The 18,932-nt window shown below is 37.0% G+C and overlaps 1 long non-coding RNA gene across 2 annotated transcripts in view; it reads right to left on the bottom strand.

Moving 5' to 3' along the window:
• Nucleotides 1-9,506: 9,506 nt before the first annotated feature.
• The window catches only part of LOC141577569 (uncharacterized), a 552,790-nt gene continuing 543,364 nt past the window's right edge, over nt 9,507-18,932 (bottom strand). For both annotated transcript variants that reach the window (XR_012506834.1, XR_012506835.1), the window contains one exon: nt 9,507-17,454. This is a non-coding gene — a long non-coding RNA (uncharacterized LOC141577569). The remainder of the gene's footprint in view (nt 17,455-18,932) is intronic.

Below are 18,932 nucleotides of genomic sequence, written 5' to 3'. Positions count from 1 at the left end.
TGTGTATGTCATCGTTGGAGAATAGCTTGCTTAAGTCTTCTGCCCATTTCTGGATTGCATTGTTTGCCTTTACCTTCTTTGGAAAGTTAATTTTAGAATAAAGGCAAAATAGAGACATTTTCAAAGAAACACACAGAATTTGCCACCTGTAGACTGAATAAAGACTGTACTCCACTCACAAAGTCATGAAACATTCTCCTCGACATAAAACAATCTCAGATTTACTAATAATCTCTAAACATAAAAAGAAGGCAACTTGGTCTGCCCTTCTGTGCCCCAACAGTAGACAGGAATTTTCCTGCACAGACTTCAGGCAAGAAATAAGAGGAATCCACTTTCCATCTGAGACATGAAAATGGTGTCTATTGACAGAATTCAAAGTATGTTTGCTTGTATGTGAAACTATTACTAATCAAATAATATTATTTGCTCTGCTCAGCAAATGCTGCAAAGTTATGGTACAGAAGAATCTTTCATGAAAATTCATTTTGTTTTCACACATATATATATAATCAACTCTCTGTCAATGAATTAATGAAACCCATTGCAGTTCCACTAACATCAACATTACTCCCCAGGAACATATGACAGCAAGATGCAATAATTTTTATGGAGGTAAAGCTTATTGTATGACTCAACTGAATAGAAAATAAATTCCTTTTTAAAATGCTATGTCAATACTGTGTCAGAAGTGGAATGATTTAATAAACAAGTGCACATAATGCCCAAGCCCCAACAAGTTCCCACTCCTCCCCACAAAAACTGGAGAGACACTTTGGAAAGATTATAATCATGAGCCATTTTATTTGATGCAGATAACAACTTGGTGTGGTTACAATAGTGCCATATTTAGAAATTCACTTTTCCATAATTTTCCAACAAAACCGTAGATAACATTACAAATGAATGCTGAATAGTTGCACAATAAATACACAAACATCAATTGCATTTTTAACACTGCAGATAAACATCAACAACAATCAACAGTGACAGAAAGAAGAAAGCGAGAAAGAGACACAAAGAAAGAAATAAACAAGAAATACAGAAGGAAAAAAAGCCATCCTATGTACAATTACAGGCAAAGTAAAAAATTAGGAAGGAATCTGTATACACAGGAGAGTGGAACACATGCACACTGAAATCTTACACATCTAGATAATCCATTGAAAAGGACAAAAACATAGATGCAAATTTCATGTCCTCATGGCATCAAAGAATGACAATGGTTAAAACATTCATTCTGCCCAAACACTGTAACTTAGTCCCTACCTTAACCGCAATACATTATTCACAGGTAAAGAGCCAGTCGACCTAGGTTTTGTGTGGAACAAAACCACAGTGTATCTAGATGGCTCAACTCAGTCAAAGATGGGGGAATCAGGCCTTCCCTGTCCTTGGAATAATTTCGTATGGTTTCTCTGTATCTTCCCTGTCCAGCTGTCCATTCACACTTAAGCCTATTTGGAATTGAAAGAGTTGATAATACCTGTCTCAAAAATTAATCTCAAAAAATATAAACAATATAAATTCCATTTTCCTGATTCCAAATCGGAAACATCTGAATGGTCACCTGGGCAAAGAAGATACATTGATTCCATACAAACTTATGCCAAGGAAGTGTAGGGCCATGAAAACAATGGTCTAGAACAACTCCTGAAATCCTGTGCAACTCTGATCTAGTTCACTATGTAAAAAAAGCACCCTAAAAATCAACAGAAAACATCATACTCAGTGTAAAACACTTTCGGCTTTCCTTATGGTTCCTACATAGAAAAAGAAGGCGGCGGCGGCTTTCCCGACTGCGTTTCTCAGTGCACTGGATGTCTTCATCAGGCTGGAAAAGCCAAGTCCATTTGAAATTTCCCTAGTTACCCACGAGGATGTCTCTTCAGGGAGAGCTCCACTCTGAGGCGGCATTTCGGGGAATGGAACCCAAATTGTCTAGGACAGAGACAATACAGAGGAAAATTCTAGATGAAAGTGGAAGGGAAAAGAAAGCCAGTCAATCTCCAAAATCAAGGTAGATGCCATATTTTACACAAAGCACAAAAACAACAGAAAGGGGAGCCTTCTAAAGTTGCACAGGCTACTATAAAATGTACTTTCTTGTAAAAGGAAATTCCATTCATGTAAAAATGGGCAACACAGAAACTATTAAGGCCAGATACCAATATAAGTTAGAAGAAAATTTTAAAAAATGGACTAAAAAGCAGAGTTTTCTTTCAGAAACAGTATGCATGCCAGAAAACAAGAAGGTACATTTCAAAGTAAGCTCAGTATATTAGATACTTATGCAAGGCATGAAATAGCATCGTAAATAAAAATGCAAAAATGGGATGACAGAAGTTAAGAATTATACATTTTTTAAAAAATCTTAATATTTTAGAAGTTGTACAGCAACAAATAAATATGTAAATAATACCATAATAGCAGCTGATGATACAAACTGAGGAAATTTTATACATTAAAAAAGACAGAAAACATTGGGGAAAGTAGCAGTTATTGAGGGCTAGCACAAGTAAAGAAAATGTATGGATAAAACTAATACCTGAAGATGAACATCTGATCCAGGAGATGGAATACATTAATAATAATGTGAACACCGTAATTCAAAGAACTACAGTAAGAAATTTCCCAATGTCCTTTTAAAAACAGAAAACAAAATACCTGACACTTTTAATCCAGAATGACAACACGTTCTAGTAAAATGGTTGAACTTAAGAAAAAACTTTAGCCATTCATGCCAAAGAGTATGAGATTTATGTAAGAAAGCAAATAGATTATCAGGAGCTGCTTAACTGCTACACCTTCAGCTACAGTAAAATGAGGTAACATTTCAGGTACCCAAGAATAGAAAATGTGAGCCAAGGATTTCCTGCTCAGCAAAATTGAGCTTTATTTCTACAGACTATCAATTGTTATTAATTTATCAATATTAATAAGATTGTTCCCATGAGATTTTACTCAGTTGTCTCCCTGTGAATACGGTTCAGGCAATCAAAGACTAGAAATATAGTGACTTAAGGACTGCTGATAGCAGTGATACACATACTTACCTATGAAACTAAATTGAGATCTAAAACTTATAGCATGTAACGGCTGTGTTATCTGCCATTGTAGACTAGTGTAAACATGAAAGTTTGGAGAGGGTGTGGAGAAATTGTATGCAAAAAAAAAAATAATAATTAAACTCTTTTCAGTCACCATAATTGATTTGGACACTATTCCCATTGTGTTATTCTGGTTCTGTTCGTATGTGCTATGCTATATAGCAAACTGAGTAACCATGGACTAGTGTAATCGTACCACCTTCTGTGTTCTTTAGAACCAAGATCTTCATGAGGAAGAAAGAAGGTATCTACAGAGACAATGCAAATATAATATAGACTAGATTAAATGAAAGCCCCCTAGAACTACTGACACATTAGAACCAGGAGTATCAACAGCTTTAACAAGGAAGGACAGACTTCAGTCCATCTTAGATCTGCGCCTGCAGCTCTAACACTGTGCTGTTTCCTGTTCTCAGTCACGCTGGTTCTGCATGTTTTGTAAACGAATGTTGCCCACAGCCTGAAATGCACAAGTTAGCCCGTTCTCAAGGCTCTGACCTTTACAGTTGTAACCACTTTCCCATTCATGTAAACATAAACGTTGCAGAACACAGAGTAACATTTGTCTTGTCGGGGGTTTACAGGAACATCGTGCTCTGACCTAAGCGAACAGTTGCGAGAACAAAGGATTCTGACACCAAGAAGTTTGCAACAACCAACCGCACCCTGTCCCCTTCTTACTATAAAAGAACCTGAATTCTCGCTTGAGGAAGATGGTCATTAGTTCCCCATCTTCTCAGTCTTCTGGCTTTCAGAATATCCATGCTGTTCCTCATGCCAGTACCTCGTTTCTTGACTTATCATCCTGTTGTATGGCAAGCACGATGAATTTGGACTCCATAACATGGTTTGAGTAGGCGCTCATGAAGTTTCCTGTTCCTTTCACCTACATGTTTACACCTTTTTATGGTCCGCTTCTCCCTGTCTTTTCCTCTCCTCCACATATAGGCGATACATATCACATTTTCTGATGACTGTGTATACATATATATTCTCTATAGACATATATTCTATAAACTACCTTTAAACTTAGTAGCAATGAGCATCCATATTGTTTTCTTCAATTACCATTCCTCTTTGAAGGAATCCAGGGCTCATACAGAATGGGCTGATTCCTTGTTTAAGATAAGCCCAGAACAACTTGTCATACCAAGTTGTAAGTTACCTATCAACAAATATTAACACCATGTCCAAAGAACCAAAAGGGCACAGGAAGCGATTTGGGAAACCTACCACTGTCCAAAGAGGGGACATGTTACACTTCATGAATGATAAGAATGGCCATGGATGGCACCCCATAAAGTGTTTACATCTCTTTGTAACTGTACTTAAAAATCATAATTAGTCATCTTTTGAGGATGGCAGAAATTAATTTTTACATACAGCAGGTACACAGGATGTAAAAATCAAACATTTTTATGTGGCTTTTTTCCATCTGGTGGATACTCAAATTATAATTGAGGAAGAATATCACTGTATTCAAAGCATTATAGTGAATCTTTACAAAATAACAGGATGAAACTAGAGCCATCTTGAAAACTCCCTGAGTTACTGAGTCTAGGCATTGAGCCCCTATGTATTTTAACATCAAAAGGGACTGAAAACCTAAACATATGCCTCCTCCTAAGGCAGGAACACACGTGAATCTATACCATTGCCAAAGGGACTGTGCCTGATTCCGATCGTGCCTTGGCATCCAGAGGCCAATTTGCAGTAATTACAGAGGAGGGACTAAATTGCTGCCATGCACCATGACTATACAATGAGCAAAATCCAGACTCTGAGAAATTCTAGAATAAATGGCCTAATATCTTAAACAGATAAACATCATAAGGAAAATGAAGGACTGGAATGGAAATTTTAGATTAAGATTTCATCCATGTGGCTGTTACAGACAGGTACACAAACATACACAGACAATTGCCCATACACAGGTACCTATGTATCCTTACTTCAGCATCTGCCTACAGTATCATATTCAAAATATACATAAATAAAAATTCTGAATCCCATCCTTCAACAGTTAACTGTAAGATGCATTTTAAAAAATTCACTTATTAAAATAAACTTTAACACTGTGGTGTGACATCACTAAAATGGTAGCAAGCCATTCCCGACTGCGCTCCCCCTCACAAGAAGGCCTACTAACAACTATTCATCTGCAAGACACCATTGTGAAAATCTAAAAACACGGGGGTGAAGGGAAACACCTCCTGCATCAAGGAATCTGCCCGATGTAGATCCATCACCCCATACAGTTACAAAAAAGGGCTTTTGTTTTTCTGTGAAGAGAACTTTTAGGTGTCTGCAAGTCCCCAGAGTGCTAACCACTCTGGCCATGTAGGGAAGCTCCTCTGTATCCCTGAGTGCGGCCTTCAGCCACCCAATCAATGAACCTAACCAGAGCATGTTGGCAGGTGCACAGACCAGCCTATAGCCCCACTTACAGTGGCATTTGACCAGACAACACATCAAAACCAGGGGTCCCCTTCTGGCCAGAGGATTCAGTGCACAGTCTTGTGTGAATCAGGACCCTAAGCCATGAGCCATGCTGGCCACCCTGGGGCACATTCTGTAGCCCTGCTAGGACAGGGAAGCTAATTCATAGCTTCCTCTTCTGGTGAGGACAGTACCCAGTCTTGACCATTTAGGAAAGCTGACCAGAGAATCCAGGCAACTGTGGAGGCTAGCCTGCAGCCTTGCTTGGGCAATGAACTAGTCCAGGAGAGAAATGAATGGTATATTCAAATTACTGAAAGAAACAAAAATGTCAACCAGGAATACTATACCCAGCCAAGCTGTTCTTCAGAAATGAAGGAAAGATAAGACTTTCCCTAACAAACAAAAGCTGAGTGAGGCTATCAACACTAGATCTGTCTTGCAGAAAATGCTAAAGGGAGTTATTCAAGTGGAACTAAGAGGAGGTCAGTTAACATTATAAAAACCTATGTAGATAGAATAAAACTCACTGGTAATGAAATAAATTAAGGTTTCTAATACAGTAATGGTGATGCATAATACACATAACTCTGGGTTAAAAGTTGAAAAAAACAAGCATATTGCAATAATTATAACTGCAATAATGTATTATTGTATACATAATGTAAAAATATGTAAACTATAATAATAATGTGAAATACCCTGATACAAATGCCAAATAAGACATCACAAGAAAAGAAAACTAAGGCCAATATTCTTAATAAAGATAGATGCAAAACTTTTCTACAGAATATTAGCATACTGAATTCAGCAGCACATGAAAGGAATCATACACAGGAAAGGAATCATTCAAGTGGGATTCAATCTTGGGATGCAAGGATGATTCAACAGAAGCAAGTCAATGAATGTGATACAACATACTGACAGAAAGAAATATAACATTCATATGTTCATCTCAATGTATACAAAATATTTCATAAAATTCAATACCCATTCATAATAAAAACTCTCAACCAATTAGATACAGAAGAAAGGTACCTCAACATAAAAATGGCCATAAAATTCAAGCCCACAGCTAACATCCTACTCAGTGGGAAAAGTTTGAAAGTCTTTAAGATCAAGAACAAGATAAATGTGTCTACTCTTTTTTTTTTTTTTTTTTTTTTTTTTTTAGTGAGTTATTGTCAGATTATAATGTTGTGTCAATTTCTGGTGTTAAAAGTGTCTACTCTTACCACTCTGATTCAATTCAGTATGGAAGTCATGTCAGAAAAATCAGGCAAGAAAAAGGAAATAGAAGACTTTAGAATTTGAGAGAAGGAAGTAAAAATGTCTCTATCTGCAGATGACATGATTTTATATATGGACACTTCTAAAGGCTCCACCACAAAATAAAAAAAGAAACTGCTGGAACTATTAAACAAATTTAGTACAGTTGCAGCACATAAAAGCAACATACAAAAATCAATAGCATTTCTATACACAAACACAAATGATCTCTACAAGAAGTAAAGAAAAGTACCTCATTTACAACAGCATCAAGAGAATAGTTAGAAGTAAATTCAACCAAGGAAATGAAAGACCTCTACACTGAAAACTATGACATTGATAAAAGACACTGAAGAACACAAAAATGGAAAGATATCTTGTAGTCATAGATTGGGAGAGTTAATATTGTTAAAGGGCCTGTATCACCTAAAGCCAACCATAAATTTGCTATAATCTGTATCAGAATTCCAGTGGCATTTTTTTTACACAAGTAGAAAAAAAAGTCCTAAAAGTCACATGAAATCATAAAACACTTCAAATAGCCAAAGTAACCCTGAAAAAGAAGAATCAAGCAGTATTAGACTTCCTGATTTCAAATTATATTACAATGCTGTAACAATCCAAACAATATAGTGTTGCATAAAAATAAAGACACCTACCTCAATGAAGCAGAATCAAGAGCCCAGAAATAAACCCATGCACATACAGTCAACTAACATTTGACAAGGGATCCAAGAATACCCAATGAGAAATGACAATGTCTTCTATAAACTGTGCTGGTAAACCTGGATATTCACTTGTAAAAAAATGAAACTAGACTGCTATCTTTCCTCACTCACAAAAATTAACTCAAAATGGATTAAAGATTTAAATGTAAGACCAAAACCATAAGACTCCTAGAAGAAAATATAGAGGAAAAGTTCCTTGACAGAGTTCTTGGCAACAATTTTTTAATATAACACCTAAAACCCAAGCAGCAAAATCTAAAATCAACAAATGGGGATGTATCAAACTAAAATGATTCTGCCCAGCAAAAGAAAAGAAACAACACAATGGAAAAGGAGCTTATGAAATCAGAGAAAATATGTACAAATCATACCTGGTAGTGGATTGATATCCAAACTATATTATAAGACTCATAAAAATGAATGGCAAAAAAATAATAATCAAAAAATGAGCAAAGGACCTAAATAGATATTTTTCCAAAGAAGACATAAAAATGGCCAACAGGAACATGAAAAAGGTACTCAACATCACTGATCATTAGTAACATACAAATGAAAAACATAATGAGACATTAGTTCATGCCTGTTAGAATGGCTGTCAGTAAGACACAAGAGATTACAAATGCTGGTGAGGATGTAGAGAAAAGGGAATTCTTGGGCACTGTTGATGAGAACGTTAGTTGGTACAACCATTATGGAAAACAGTATGGAGGTTCCTCAAGAAATTAAAAATGGAACTACCATATGATCCAGCAATTCCACTTCTGGATATATGGCCAAAGAAATTGAAATCAGTATGTCATAGAGACATCTGCATTTCCATGCTCATTGCAGCATTGATCACAATAGCCAAGACATGGAAGCACCCTAAGTGTCCACGGACAGATGGAAGGAGAAGAAAATTGTATATATAGAAAATTGTGTGTGTGTGTGTGTGTGTGTGTCTATCTATATATACACACAATTGAATACCATTAAGCCATAAAAAAACAGGGAAATCATGTTACTTGTGACAACATGGGTGGACCTTGAGGGCATTATGTAAGGAAGGCAAATACGGTATGATCTCACTTAGATGTGGAATCTAAAGAAATCTAACTCATAGAAAAAAAGTTCAGATTTCATTTCCTGAGTTGATCAATGGATGAGGAGTCAGGGAATTGGGTGAAGGTGGTCAAAGGCACAAACTTCCTGTTATAAGGGAACTAAGTACTAGGGGATGTAATGTATGACATGATGATGGTTAACACTGCTCTGTGGTACATTCAAAAGTGGGTAAGAAAGTAGATCCTAAAAGTTCTCTTTATGGGAAAAAAGGCCCTTTTTGTAACTATATGAGGTGATGGATGTCAACTACACTTATTGTGGTAATCCTTTCACAATACATATGTGATGCCACTATGCTCTATACCACAAAATTACACAGTTTTGAATGTCCATTATATCTCAATAAAACTGGAGGGAATAAAAAAGCATTCTACCCATAGAATGAGGTACTTAGTCATCATTAGGTGGCCATGTGGTTTTCTCAACTTTTTCCTTTATACTGTTGAGTGCCCGTAAAATATTACGATATTCCATGTTGATAATCATAAAAACTTGGGTTTTTTAACCAAACACTAAAATCTGTTGTATCTCAAATACATCCAAGACAAAGACTGCAAAGTATCTTCACTCTGTGTTTCTATCCAAGTTGGAAACGCTGAAGCATAGCTGTTATTACAATATTTCATCATTTTAGTTTTTGTTCCAAAGCCATGTCAAATGGAGAAATAGTTTTCTCATTTTCATCCATTTCAAGCAGTAAGAACTCTAGAAGATTCTTTATTAGACAAGGCCATGAGGCTACACTGTATTACTTGTGTAGCATGGTCACCGTGTAGCTTCTTTTAGGGTAATTTATTAGCTTGTACTTCAGACAAGCCCTCCAAATTCTACAACCATAAGCCAAATGGATCTGAATTCAGCTACTTTGCTGTGAGGGAGACAGTCAGCCTCCTCTATGTCCTCTTATGTTCATTTTTAACCTTTCAATTCAATTTAATGTATTGTTCTTGTGTTTTCTACATGTCATTGTACTAGGCACAAAAATAAGTAATGTGAATAGAAAACTCTGGTTCCTAACCTCAAAAATATTTTAAAACTACCCAGAAAAAAAAGACCACTGCACAAGTACTTAAAATATGGTAAATGTTATAAGAAAAGGAAACCTCTTGCTTTTATGATGATTACTCTTTGGTCTTATTCCAGTCCTGGATACTAAATTCATCACTTGGAAATAATAGTATACTGAACCACTATGGCAGTTAATTCAAAGACAACCCGGTTATCACCTACATGATCTCTTGTGAAATTCTGCTTGAGAAAAGGAGAAAAAAGGAACACTACAACCCTTTAATTTTTTTGATTAATATGTCGCTTTTGATGGTTCCTTTTCTAATCTTTGTTGAAAATGGAACTCAAGGACACAAAGAGGTATAGTCAGTTAATTCTAAAAGGTTAATCTATAACCTGGCAATCTTTAATAAAAAGTAGATCCTACATTCTTTTTCCTCATTGTATTCCTTAGATTGACTTCCCAGATAAGCTATTGGGTGGGAGGGACTCCAGCCTCCAGTTTTTAATTGTATATTAGTACATTAATTTCTAGAAATACATATTTTTGAATTCTTGATATTACTAAAGCTGGTACTGGTGAGGCAAAGGTCATAATGATGTAGGAATTCATGTCTGAATATTTATCTATTCTATTTAATTCTGCTGTATTATTTCATTATATTGTACAATTTTCCTAACAACCCCAAGTTTTGATATTTTCCCTGTTTCTCATTACAAAACTCATCCTGTATTATTTAGGTTAAAATAGAATAAATAAAATAAAATAACGAAATGAAATGAAATGAAATACCAGAGAAAGTTAATAAAAACTTGGAAGTTTTTTTTTGTTTTTGTTTTTGTTTTTTTTTTACACAAGTGATAGAACTCTTGTATTTAATCCCAGGTCTGTTTGATGTCAAATGTTCTTGGTAAGCTACATGGCACCAGCAGCTTTCTGGTTTCATGAAATAAAGATACATGCTTTGAAATTTGAACAGTCTATACTACTGCCAATCAGTCTTTCCTGGTGAAGTCCTATAATCATTTGCAACTGTATGGTTGCTTGGATGTACATATTTGTTATAATTTTATATCAGCACATTTACATTTCTCCTTCACACATAGGTAAAAGTGAAGGGGTGTCCCCTGTGGCTGACTGACTTGTCTGAGGACAGAATCCATCTGATATATTCAGAACTAACAAGAAAAAAACAATTTAGTAAGACAAGTGTAAATTGGAAAGTGAACCCTATCTTTCTTGCTTTTGAGGATGAAGTGATTTTTGGAAACTCTGTTAAATCTGTCATCTTCCAGGCAGGAATCTGAGAGGAGTAGATATTTGGGGGGACTTTATTCCTTTACAGGTAGATCAGGTATATCTAGACATGATTCACTCATTCATTCATGTTGTCAGTGTGAAGTCGTTGACCCCTTTTACCAAGTCCTCCTAATTGTTACATGTAATCATTCTGATCACTCAGCTCTAAATGTTTACAAATTAGGCAAATAACCTGATGACATATTCTCATATTTTTACCTAAACTTCTCTATGAAACTTAGTAATATTCCAACAACTTCAGTGATCCTTAATGTCTGTATTCTGTCTCTCTGAAAGAACCGTATACTAGCATAATGTCCTGAAAACTAAGATTCCCATGTCACAGTTCAATTCATAGGCTTCATCCCCCTAAATTCTTAGTGATCGCTTTATAACATGCTGGGGAGAGGTCTACAGATGCTTTTATGCCTCTTGTTTCAATAGTTCCTTCATTCTGTCTTCCGGGTTCGCACGTTTTAATGCCTACACTAATAGCAGCTTTTACATAGTAAAGGCACAATTCAATAAACGGAAGCTAAATGAATGATCAGCCTAGGACCGTTACCTTCTGGGTGTGGGTAACGGTCCTGGGCAGTCCTCGGAAACCAGGATCGAATATTCTCATATTGGCAACGATTTTAGAATGCCGAAGAATTCAGAGAAACAGCTTCATGGAGATTTTCAAATCTGAAGTGTACCGAAAAGAAAATGTATCACCTTTCTCTCCAGGTGGCCGTTGCTCCAGCAGGAATTAGAAGAGGCCTTTCAGGGAAGTAGGAACTGATAGATTAGGTTCATCTGAAATAATTTGTGGCTGTGAAAGATGCTGCTTTAATAATCAGGATGTTAGCCCCAGTGTTCTGGAGACATTCCAGCTGTCATTATCTCTGCCCACCTACTTTCCTCCCTGAAGTTTCAATGGAATTGTTTTTCTTCCCAGAAACTTAAAAAGCTAATAAGGCCATGTTGAGTTAAAGTAACACTACAATATTTTACTCTTAAATACTGGAATTTTAAGAATAAAATGACTATACATTTTCTTATGAAAGATTTAATTACGTGCTTCAAATATTTACTCATATAAAGATAGTTACAGAGTCCAATCAACTTAGCATACTTGTGGGAAGTGAAAATTTTCAGAATTATTCTCTTTACAATATAATTATGGGAAAAAAATCAGGAGACAACACAATTACACCTTTATTTGCTTCAGATAGCAAGGCTTTATTCTAAGTGTGAATATGTTTTGTGGGCGACTCATAAGTCTGAGGTCTCTGGATGATTTAGGTTTACCTGTATCTTTAAAAGGCTCCTTGATGCTAGTCACAAAGTTGTAACAGCATAAGCGTGAAAAACATATTTTAAGAATTGCTGCTATATGGGCAATCCATTTTGTGCTTCAATATGTAAAGAATTCTAAAATTTTGAAGAAAGCTATGTTATTGCCCTGGCTTATTCGTCTGAGGAATTGAGAACTTTTTAAAATAGCCTAATTAATTATAAAGACAGTTAAAAAAAAAGTTGCTCAGAAATATAAATTTTTCTTTTTTTTACATTTTGAGCTATTATCCACTTACAAGTTGGAAAGCCATTGTTCAGCAATTAAATCTATCATATATATTATTTTTATTAACTTCTTATGTGACATCAATGAAAACATAGAATTTTATCACAATGTTTTGCAAACAGTGAACTCTTCCTCATGTTAATAGAAACATGACCATCTAGAGATGGAAGCATTGATATTCTGTTACCATTTTAGTCTTACTGAGCTTCCTACTCAGAACAATATACTTCTTGCTACCAAATTTCTCAGGAATGTGACAAATGCCCCCTAGATATCATAAATTAGAGAATAAATTGGGAAGTGCTGTAACAGGACTCCTGAAGGTCATTTGAAGGGCTTTAGGAGGAACGCTCATAGATAACAGGAGAGTAGCTTTGGACCAGAGACAATGTCTATCACTACTGAGTTAATGATTAAGGATGCTTGGAGGTTGAAGTGAATGTCATTAACCTTCTCCTGCCAATGTTAGTAGCATAGTCAGATAGTATAAAGTGGATGCTTACTTTTTAAAGTATCATTTTCATAGGACACTTGAAATATTCTTTAAAGAAGCAACGGCCTTCTATGAAGATTAATAAATACAAATGAATGAAAAATGGAGTCTACAGTTCGTTAACAAACCACTGGTGAATGAGAATGAGGTCTTAATCTCAGAGCAAGTGTACTTTAATCAGTCCTTTCTGTGGTTGATTGCTTGCATCCTAGGTTGGGAATTTTGTTTCTAATGCAGAAGAATTCTCAATAGCAATATCTCTATTATTCTCTGGCATGTAGAACTTGAAACAGGAATTACAGGTACTTCAGGGGTAAGTGCTAGTCTCACTCATCTTGATAACAGCCACTCTTCCATTTGCACAGCCATTCCTGAATTATTTCTGAGCCAGAGTTTCAGTGTCTTCAGTATATCTATTTGTTAACATGCTGACTGACCCTACACATCCATTGCTTTCAAATATCCAACAGATACTACAGTTTAACAGCTGGGGGGGTCCTCATATGTACCTTCATATCTAAAGCTGTCATTTTTAGATAGGGAAATTAAGATATCCTTACTAAAATCATTTGGGAACATTCACAGACTTGGACAGAGTCTAGCAAGGGACATTGAGAAAAATCTATCAGAATTTTAAGGTAAAATTAAGTTCATTAAGATGATGTGGATGATAAAGAAATATGCACATTATCAAAGAAGATAAAGCACACTGGCTTTCCATTATATAGTAACAGCAAAGATATGGATATATTTACACTGCATAAAGTAAACTATACCAGTAGTGATAGCTTGTTTATTTCCTTAGAAATGAAGATTGATCTGTCTACCTACCTACCTGTGAGTTTGTTTACTGACGATGATAGCCCAGCAAACAGAGTCTCAGTAGCTCTGAGAGGACCGCTCCCAGGAGTCCAGCCAATATTACTAAGTGAAGTTTGAAGACAGAGATGAGTATAATGTAGAACATACTGGCCAGGGCCCACCTGCTATGACTCTTAACTTCGCCTATTTTAAATGGTAGTGTTTTAATCTTCTACAAACTCTTGCCTTCTGTGAGCCCCAGGAGACAGTTGAACTAGATCATTCTTCCAAGGTCTGAGATGTTACAACTCTCTAGAAGGGAAAATCTTCATTTTAGATTAGATTAATTAAAGTACATGTACATTTTAGATACAAGGAGCCAATTTAATGTTTACTGTATCAACTTACCAGCTGTAACTAATTTGAAATATTTTAATCAAGTCAAAGAAAAGGCATAAGTTAGATGATCCCCTATGTTTACATTTTATTTTTTACTTAGAATGTTCCTGGGTAATTAGATGAATATTATGCATAGTTCATCTTCACTCATTATTAATTTAAAAATTAATCATATTTTTTTTTTACATTTTTGTTATTTTACAATGTGTCAAATTCTACTGTAGAGAACAATTTTTCACTCATACGTGAACATGTATATGTTCATTGTCACATTTTTTTTCGCTATGAGCTACCACAAGATCTTGTTTATATTTCCCTGTGCTATACAATATAGTCTTGTTTATCTATTCTGCATTTTAAAATCCCAGTCTGTCCCTTCCCACCCCCTGCCCCCTTGGCAACCACAAGTTTGTATTCTATGTCTATGAGTTTGTTTCTGTTTTGTATTTATGTTTGTTTGTTTAGATTTAGATAAGTGATCTCATATGGTATTTTTCTTTCTCTTTCTGGCTTACTTCACTTAGAATGACATTCTCCAGGGACATCCATGTTGCTGCAAATGGCGTTATGTTGTTGGTTTTTGTGGCTGAATAGTGTTCCATTGTATAAATATACCACAGCTTCTTTGGTCAGTCATCTGTTGAAGGACATCTAGTCTGCTTCCATGTCTTGTCTATTGTAAATAGTGCTGCTATGAATATTGGGGTGCAGGTGTCATTTTGAAGTAGGGTTCCTTCTGGATAGATGCCCAGAAGCAGGATTCCTGGGTCACATGGTAAGTCTATTCCTAGTCTTTTGAGGACTATCCATGCTGTTTTCCACAGTGGCTTTCCTTGCTTCCCTCTCCCACTCTTAATGATTTAGATGTCTTCTTTTACAAATTTGTGTTTATTCTTTTTGTAATTCATGGCAGTTATCTCCTCTCCAGTTATGAGTTTCTCATTTTTGTAGCATCCTGCTTCTTTTCTATTTAGAGTAGACCTGTGAATATTTCTTTTAGCATGGATTAGTGTTGCTAAACTCTTTTAGATTTTGCTTGTCTATCAAGTTCTTTATCTCTCCCTCTATTCTAAAGGATAACCTTGCTGGATAGCGTATCCTTGGCTGCATCCTTTTTTCATTCAGGACTTTGCATATATCTTGCCCACTCCCTTCTGGCCTGTAGTGTTCGTGTAGAGAAATCAGCTGAGAGCCTTATGGGGGTTCCCTTGTAACTCACTCTTTGCTTTTCTCTTGCTGCCTTTAGAATCATTTCTTTATCCTTGACTCTGGCCATCTTGACTATGATATGTCTTAGTGTGGGTCTGTCTGGATTTTTCCTGTTTGGGACCCTCTGAGCCTCCTTACTTGGATATCTGATTCCTTTAGGTTTGGGAAGTTTTCAGTCATGATTTCTTCAAATACATTTTCAATCCCCTTTGTTTTTTCTTCCCCTTCTGGAACCCATAATATGCGTAGATTGGCATGCTTTATATTATCCCATAGGTCCCTAATATTGTTTTTGTTGTTTTTTATTTGTTTTTCTCTCAGCTCTTCTGATTGGGTGCTTTCTGTTGCCCTGTCTTCTAGGTCACATATTCGTTCCTCTGCATTATCTAGCCTGCTTTGTACAGTCTTTAGGTCAGCTCTCATCTCAGCAAATGAGTTTACTAATTCTACTTGGTTCTTCTTTATACCTTCTATTTCATTTTTGACATATTTTATATCTCTAAACACTATTTCTTTTAGTTCCTTCAGTACTTTCACTCCTTCTTTGAAATCTTGATCTAGTAGGCCATCAGTGTGTATTATTTCCTTGATTGTGCTTTCAGGGGATTTCTCTTGATCTTTTAATTGGGAGTGGTTCCTCTGCTTCTTCATATTGCTCATATCTCTTTGGCACAGTGGCTTAAGGAGTATCAGTTATCTAGTTCTCCTGGAGATGGTGTGCTCTTAATGATTTTATCGAGAGGTCTTTGTGTCTTCACCCTGTTTTGTGAACTCAGCTTGTTGTTTCCAGAGGCCCTCTGTTGGTGCCCTCACCTGTGCTGCTCCCAGTGGCTGTCGGCTAGCGGAATGTGCCCCCTCCCAACACTGGGTCAGGTGCTGAGCTTTTACTCAGTGGGCAGGCGGATCACTCCCCTTCCAGATGCTGCACTCAGCTGCTGCTGTAGGGCGAGGGAGGTGGGTGGATCGTGCCCCCTCCCGGCACTGTGGTCAGGTGCTGCATTCCTGCCAGGAACAGTAGTAGCCGCCCGCCCTCTCCCAGCACCGGTCGCTCCGCTGCTCTGTGCAGCTGCCCACTCCACCTCGGGTCAGCGCTCTGAAGGTGGGCTTGGGGAAGACCGCAGAATGGCTGCCCCTGCTCCATGCCAAATCTCAGCTCCTTATTTGTCTTGGTGGCACGAGTACTCTGAGGTGCCAGGGCAGAAAGATCCTATCTGTTTCGGGCTGTAGACAAGTCTCAGTCCTGCCTATGAGGTTGTGGAGCCCCGGGGTGTGGAGTCAGGTCTCGGCCCCTCCCCAACCCGGGCGCTGCGCACAGGAGGAGATGGTGGCTGTGGCTGCGCTCCGCCTCTCTTCTCGTGAGAAGCATCAGTAATGGCAGTGCAGGTCTGAGGAGACAAAGGCTACGGCGCCCCTCCCCCCAGGGCACACCAGCTGTGTTGCTTTGCTTTTTTCACAATTTATAGGGGACTGAGGTTGTTCTGCTCTGTCCACCTTCCCAGCCATGGCGCGCAACCACCTGCAGTCCCCTGGGGCTGCCTCAGTGCAGCCGCCCCAGTCCTCCGCCCGACTCAGGAGGCCTGTCCCAGCCCCAGCTGCTGGCTTGCGTCTCAGGCTGGGTGTCACGGGGACTCTTTGTGCCCATTTAACTCAGTTCTGTCTGTCAAGGGGTGCTCAGGGCAGATCTAAACCTCGGAGGCTCCCCTTCTGTCCCACTGGCCTCTCCGTTGGAGGGGGGGACCCAGCAAATGAGCACCAGTCCTCCTTTGCCACTCCCTCCCTGTCGGATTGGTCCCGCACTGTTTTGCTTTTTCTTCTTTCTTTTTTCCTTTTCTCCTACCAGATTTTTGGCACCTTTGTCTTTTGAAGGCGGCGATGTTCTGTCAGAGTTCAGCAGGTGCTCTGGGTGGCTGAGTGGGTCCATAGATGTGAGTTTTGGTGCCTATGTGGGAGACGGTGAGCTACAAGCGTCCTTCTACTCCACCATCTTGCTTCTCTTTCCCAGTCATATACTTAGAGATGTAAAGAACCTAGAATAGCCAAAACATTTTGTCAAAGATGAACAAAACTACCTGATTTCAATAATTATTATAATGGTGCAGTAATCAAGGCTGTGTATAATTGACATGCAGACCAAAAACAATAGATCAGCGTAATGAAAAAGAACATGGGCAACTCATTTTTAACAAAAAGGGGAAAATAGCACTTCAGTAGGTGGAACAATTGATAACCTTATGCAAAACAAACAAAATAAACCCCTTAGATTCATACAATGTACAACAACTAACTCAAATGTAACACTTACAGTGATAAAATTCAATTAAAATTCATAGGAAAAATGCATATGACCTTGTGTTTATACAAGCACATTTTAAGATTTGATACCAAAAACAAAGCCCATAAAAGAACAAACCAATATATTGGACTTCATTAAAATTAAAAGCTTCTTTCCTTTGAAAGTCAATGTAAAAAGAATCAATAAACCAGTTACAGACTGGAAGAAAATATATATAAACCATATTTCTGATAAAGGACTTGTACCTAGAACTCTCAAAATTACCCAGTTTAAAACAAATGGGCAAAATTTATGAAAAAATCCTTTACCAAAGATGATGAGTCATTAAACATATGAAAAGATACTCAACATGAATAATCATTAGAAAATGAAAAGTGTAACCACAATGAGATTCCATTTCACATATATTAGAATGGCAAGAATTAAAGAGATTGACTATTAAAATTTTGGCAAGGATAAGGTGGAACTGTACTTCTCATACACTGATGGCAAGAATGTAAAATTATACAGTCACTTTGGGAAAGATGTGGCCGTTTCTTTTAAAGTTAACTGGACACCTTCTGCATGATCTAGACTTCCCACTCCTAAGACTTACTCAAGATAAATGGGAGCACACACATGCATATATTAAGACCTGTACGTAAGTGCTCATAACAACTTTCATTGTAATGGCTGGATGTTGGATGCAACCCAAATATTAATCAATGAATAAACTTGTAAACAAATATGTTATATCTATAAAGTTGAATACTATTTAACAACAACAATGAAGAAACTATTGGTAATTATCCCTACATCGGTGAATTTTAAAATAATTATGGTTAAGTGGATTAAGTGTACAATTTATGATTTCATTTATATAAAGTAGTAGAGTTAGAAAATGCAAATGAATCTATGGAAAGATTGTAGACAACTCATCTATGGTTTCTCTGGGGATGGGGAAGGAAGTTAATTGGTCATAAAGGGGAGGGAGAGAGAGAGATTACAAAGGAACATGTACACATTTTTAATAATGATAAATACGTTTATAAAGATTTTGGCAAAAGCATCTTGGGCACATGCATGTATCAAAACCTATAAAATTATATGCATTAAATGTGTGCAACCTATGTCAAAACTATTTAAAAATGATACTTAAGAAAGATTATTCAGACCTAATCTTGGCATGCAAGGTCCTAGTAATGTAATTAGTGTTAAATATACATTGGTGAA

Source organism: Camelus bactrianus, chromosome 4 (genome assembly GCF_048773025.1).
Source record: "Camelus bactrianus isolate YW-2024 breed Bactrian camel chromosome 4, ASM4877302v1, whole genome shotgun sequence".
NCBI classification, from domain to species: Eukaryota; Metazoa; Chordata; class Mammalia; order Artiodactyla; family Camelidae; genus Camelus; species Camelus bactrianus.
The sequence above is the reverse complement of the archived record's forward strand: the minus strand, read 5'-3'. Positions and strand labels throughout refer to the sequence as shown.